We start from the raw sequence: 5,744 nt of genomic DNA on the forward strand, positions 1-5,744 counted from the left end.
ACTTCACGTGGCCTCAAAGTGCGTGCACCTAGCCTGGCACAAGCGCTGTGGTTAGACCCCAAGGGTCTCCTGCTTACACGGGTCATTGTTCTGGAAATGAGACTCAATCCTGGTCTATTGAGCTCTCACCTGGTCAAATGAATTAAACTTGAATGTTAAGACTACATTGATGAGTTTAGAGAGTTGGAACGGATACGTTTTTATCGACACCGAGGGTGATGGTGAGATTAGTCGACCCTTTTTCTCCAAGACTTGAACTCCCAGGCTTCCAATTGTGAGTCGATCGCTCTGACTCGGGATGGAATTATTAAATCCTCGCACCGGCGATTCGACGAATTGTAGTTACGATTCAGCGAAAAAAGAGATTGCACGTTTAACATTGTGGTGAATGGTGGCACCTCTCGTGGCTGCACGGGTGACGCGAACCCACGATATGCAATCATCATGGGACCTCCTTTGCCAGTGTCAAAATATAAGAAGAGGTTTTCCCCTTTTTTTCTGGCAACAAAACAGGTGCTAAGATGTTAAAACACCAAACCGAAACCTTTTGCAAGGAATCATGTCTGCATTGACCGCAGATACTTGTGGTGAAAATACAAACAAAACACATGCTCTGATAGTATATGCATTGTCTTTGAAACTGATTGGTCGACACCAGGGACAGCATTTTTTAGAGCCTAGTGTCAAACAGTGTTAGACCAGAGGACGCCAAAAGGCGAACAGCACAAAGACAATGTCACTATCAGGACATTGAGAGCTCGGAGTGAGCAGATCCATCATGGGACCTCCTTTGCCACTATATACAACATATGCGATTAGATGCACGTATCGTTCAGCTTGATAATCAAGGTTATTAATGAATCATTGCATCGGTACAGCCTTAGCTCCGGCGCGATAACGCCAATTATATTATGGGTCTGAGAAATTCTGTAAAACTATACACATGTGCTTCATCATGATAGTCGGCCATGGTCAATCCACTGCTGGATGAAGGCCTCCACAAGCCGCCGCCATCTCCCGCGATCCTGCGATGCAACGATCCGCCAAGCACCTGCTTCACGTGAGCTGATTGCATCGTTCCATCTCCTCCATGGACGTACTCTTAGCCCAGGAGTTCCCATTCCTTCGCTGCAACTCCGTCATTATTTACACTGTGCGTTCTGTATATAAAAGACAAATATCTCCCGTATAGCCTTAACAGACTGTTGGGGTTGGGGCAAGTGCTGTTCGCGAGCACCTATGAAGGCCGCCACGGTACACGAGGGGGTGGGTGGCAAGCACCACGCCCGACCGCCTTTGTCTCCCTAATGGCGATGTTTACACAACACACCAAGTACTAATTTGAGGCTGAGTCGACCTAGGGCAGGCCCAAGACCGGTTCAAATAATCGTCACTGGTATTGGCCGTGAGCGGAGGAAATCGAATTCGGGTCACCGGATTCGTAGCGTCGTGCGCTAATCGCGACACCACCGCTCCCCACATTTATGCTGCATACACACACACAGTATACATCAAACTAAAAAGTGTTTCTCGTAATTACATTGCTCTGGACAAAGTAACACAAAATGTACTGCGTCACATTCTGTATAGACGGCTTTCCTGCCAGGAAGAGGCTTGCATGTCAATGGCAAATAAACAGGAAGGCAGGACGCGTGCGTGACACTGAACAGCACGGGGCAGAGTTAAAATCGTCAATCAGTGACGGCCCACGCCAAGCACGTGGCACAGGGAACAAACCCCGTCATGAATTACAATCCCTGCCACACTGCAGCCAGTGACGCAGCGTGGCTGGCCCGGGCCCAGGTGCAAGGAATGAAACGGAGCCTCCTGTCGTAATTCCACCACCAAACCCCCTTCGTTGTACCCCGGCGCCCTGGGGTTCCTCTGGACCGCGCACTCCCCGGTTGGACTCGCACCGCCTGCGTGCCGCTCGATAGCCGAGGCCACCCCGCTGATGTTGCACCGCGCGGACCAAGGCAGCGTGCCGCGGTCGTCGGATCAGGGTTGCGACCTGCGCTGCGTACTCCGGAGAGCCGAGTTGAACTCCTGGGCCTCGTCTGACATCAGAGATGCGCGATGCACGGACCGGTTCCCGGGTTCCACCTTTCACCACCAACCCGCACTGCCCGGCAGACCTGATGAGAGGGGGGGGGGGGGGGTCGGTACAACTGTTTTGGGAACCCCAAACTTAAGGGGTGGCTAAAAAAAATGACATGATGGGGGGGGGGGGGCTTTAGCTAAAATTAAATACCGTGGCTTCAAATTTCTCTCGACGGGCCTGCTCGCCAGCATACTTAAGTTTGGTCAATCAACCTCCCCCCCCACACCACCCACCCCATGATTGACGCGGCGAGCGGAGGGAGGCCTTCATCCAGCAGTGGATTGACAAACAAACTGTATATTCGTAAAAAAAATGTTTACTCTCACTATCATTCCTATTAGCCAAGGCAGCCGGACGATGAGTCGCAGCTGTGATTGCACTGGATGCACCGGTGCTCGCTCGCTCGCTGACGCAGGTGCACGGAACACGTCGCGGTCTGACTGAATGCAAGGGAACGCTCGCGCGTGGTGCCGTTGATTTTTTTCCTCTCTCTCTCCGTCGCTGCACCGCGGGCGAGACTTTTGGCGAGAGTGAATAGAACGTGCCAACGCATCACGCTAACCGAGGCAGGCACACCGCTTCCGCACCACAAATTAAAAAATAAGTAAGAGCGCGTTATCTGAGACGCGCACACACACGCACGCACGCGCTCGTGCGCGCGCGTGAGCCATTGCACATCCGTGCAAAGGCTCCCACTACATTGTGAGAAAAATAAAAATAATAATTATTCGCAGACCGGGCCAACGTATCATTTCTAACCGGGGCAGGCACACGTGAAATTACATTTAAAATGCCACTCTGCAAAGCGACGCTGTGCAAGACGTTGAGTCCCTGGAAATGAGAGCTCTGGGAAAAGGTGACGCAAGGAAAGGAAAATGCTGAATTATGAAGAACCCCCCCCCCCACACCAAAACAAAACAGAGTTGGATCAGAATCAGAATCTTTATTTATCCTGGAGAAATCCGTGTGAGCTGTGAAGCTCTCCATTGACAGACGTCCGGATGGATTGCCAAGCGGTGAACGGAGCTCGGAGATTTTTGCCCAACGAGACGGTTTGCAAGAGAGGGTTGATTAGTTGCATATGTTTGGCGTTCACTGTGGGACACGAGCGGCATGTGCTGTCTCTGGCAGGCGACGCGTCACTCCCTCTGCCAGGGTGGAGACAATGCATTGTGTGCTGTGCCGGAACGAGTACAAATAGCCAACTTGGAAAACCACATTTTCAATCAACTACATCGCACACGCCGACGTCTGAATCTCCCACAGTGTGCCCCAGCTCGTCAGATCTCAGAAGCTCAGCAGGTTTTTTTAGACCGGATAGCGCTTGCACGGGCGACTAGCGTGATGGTTGTTTTACCAAACTTCACCACGATGGTCAGTGCGGGTTGGTAAAGGGGGCTCAGTAACACTTGGCACAACACAATTCTTCATCATGGCACTCGCCCACCCTGATGACTTTGCAATGCGAAAACTTGCTTGTGCTCGTTCCACCTCGCAGAATTCTTCCCATTACCAGGCCCACACGATGTTTACACACCGCACCAGGGGCTCATTTAAGGCTGAGTCGACCTAGGGGGAGGCCCAGAACCGATTCAGATAATCGTCACCGGTGGTGGCCGTGAGCGGGAATCGAACTCGGGTCGCCGGGCTCGTAGCGCGCTAATCGCTACACACACACACACGACAAAAACAACAACACATCCCGTAAATATAAACAGCATCCTAACACAGGATACACAAATCTTAACGGAACGTCGCCAGATTCATCCCTCGGTCAAACGGGCCGTGATAGCTGACGTCATGACGTCTGCCCACCTGCTGCCCCCCCCCCCCCCCCCGTAGGGAGCCAGCAAAGAACGAGTGAGAGCGAGCGAGATACAGACATTAAAGTGAGAGAGTGCACATATTGCATTACCCTTCAGATTCAATTACGGGACATTGTTCTAAGGGAAACGCCGCCGCCTCCACCACCAACGACCACCGCCGCCGCCGCCGGCCCCTCGCCGTCGCGACGGGCTGGGTGGTGGTGGTGGTTGTGCGGGGAAACGCGAGAGCCCAGCGGGGCTGCGTGCACTCTCGTGCGGGCCGCTGTGGGTCTGAGTCCGGCATGGGGACGTTGTGGGTCGACCCGCAGCCGCGCAACCCACCCCACCCCTAGCCCCCCACCCCACCCCTAGCCCCCCACCCTAGCCCCCCACCCTAGCCCCCCACACCACCCTAGCCCCCCACTCTAGCCCCCCACACCACCCAAGCCCCCCCTCACCCTAGCCCCCCACGCCACCCACCCCACCCTAGCCCCCCACGCCACCCACACCACCCACCCCACCCCAACCTAGCCCCCCACGCCATTCGCGCCACCCACCCACGCACCCCACCCACCCCACCCACGCCACGCCACCCCACCCACCCAACGCCCCCCCACCTCATGCCCCCCCCACCCCACGCCCCCCCCCCCACCTCATGCCCCCCCCCCCACCCCACGCCCCCCACCTCTTCGCCGTTTGCTGCCGAAAGCCACCGGGGCGCAGAACGCGGAGAGAGCGTTCGGCCGAATTTTTGTGATTTTTTTTTGTTACGGATCCATGTGGGGGGGGGGGGGTAGTCGGGATGAGGGGGGGGTCAAGGCCTCGCCCAACTACTAATTTATTTGTAGTAGTTTCCAATACATATTATTTATTTATTATATGCACCCCCGATTCCTAATGTGAGGGATAAGTGGAACCCCTGCTCCCCCCCCCCTTTGGTTTTATTTGTGTATTTTTTGTAAGAGATTTGTTTACCTTTTCTATACTTTGCACTCCTATCGTGTTTCTGTATTGTTTGTTTGTTGTTGTTGTTGTAACGCGCCATTTCCGATCCACGCGTTCCTCTTTCTCGCTGTCTGTGTAATTCTCAGCGTGCATCTCTCCATTATCCTTTGCACACTTTTGTTCAATTGTCTTTGTCGGTGTCGATGTTTACTATCCAAACGTCATGGCGTAGTTTGTAAAACATCCTTCTTCAGCTCAGGCTGGATGTGGGGAGACCTTCGTCCAACAGGCAACGAACTACACAGCTGATTCTGATGATATCATCGGTGATGAGGCGAAGATCACAGCACATGCTACACATTGAATCGTCGTTTAATCTCACGCGGGAGTCAGGAAATGTAACCCGGGCATTCAAAGGTCCTTGATCGTTGCTCCGACATGAGCCTAACACGAGCCTCCTGAGACACGAAGGCACGTAACATTGATAAAGTTACAAAATATATTCTTTGGTCAATGAAAAACATTATCCCGCTTGGGCAAAACGGACATGTTTTGGGTCAAAGGGCATTTAACGTATCTCGGGGTTGGTGACCTCGTGAGCAGCGTTTTCACGAACACTGTGAAAAAAGCATCAAAGCTTTAGGGACTGCGAAAAATTACATTTGTGTTCACGCCTATTGGAAAATTGTCCTTTAATTAGCCACTCAATTTGTCAATATACCATAACACTGGGTGGCACAGAGGTTAGCGGACCGGAGTATGAAGCCAGAGGTCTGAGTTCGATTCCTGGCCCACGGTTAACATCATTGATGAGTGAATGATACCTGGACTGGTGCTGCGCGCTTCCTCACTGCCACGCTCTGTACACCGTGGTGACGTATGGTGAAACAACC

This window comes from Lampetra planeri, chromosome 33, assembly GCF_965212315.1.
Source record: "Lampetra planeri chromosome 33, kcLamPlan1.2.h2, whole genome shotgun sequence".
Taxonomy (NCBI): Eukaryota; Metazoa; Chordata; class Hyperoartia; order Petromyzontiformes; family Petromyzontidae; genus Lampetra; species Lampetra planeri.